We start from the raw sequence: 245 nt of genomic DNA on the forward strand, positions 1-245 counted from the left end.
TGGCCCGGGGGGCCCCCCACCGCCAGCTGCAGCAGCAGCACAGTGGAGGCCAGGAGAGCCCCCTGTGTTGTCTTCCCTCCTCGCTCCATCCCCGAGCGGGCAAAGGGGGGCAGAAGGGGGGAGCCCCCGAATTGCCTGAGGCAGGCGAGGCGGGCTGGATATATACGGTGCCCCCCGGGCGGTGGGAGGAGAGAGGGGCCGGGGGAGCACAAAACAGGCGACTTCATTAATGTCGCGCCAAGATG

Source organism: Mesitornis unicolor, unplaced genomic scaffold (assembly GCF_000695765.1).
Source record: "Mesitornis unicolor isolate BGI_N332 unplaced genomic scaffold, ASM69576v1 scaffold30312, whole genome shotgun sequence".
In the NCBI taxonomy this organism is placed as follows: Eukaryota; Metazoa; Chordata; class Aves; order Mesitornithiformes; family Mesitornithidae; genus Mesitornis; species Mesitornis unicolor.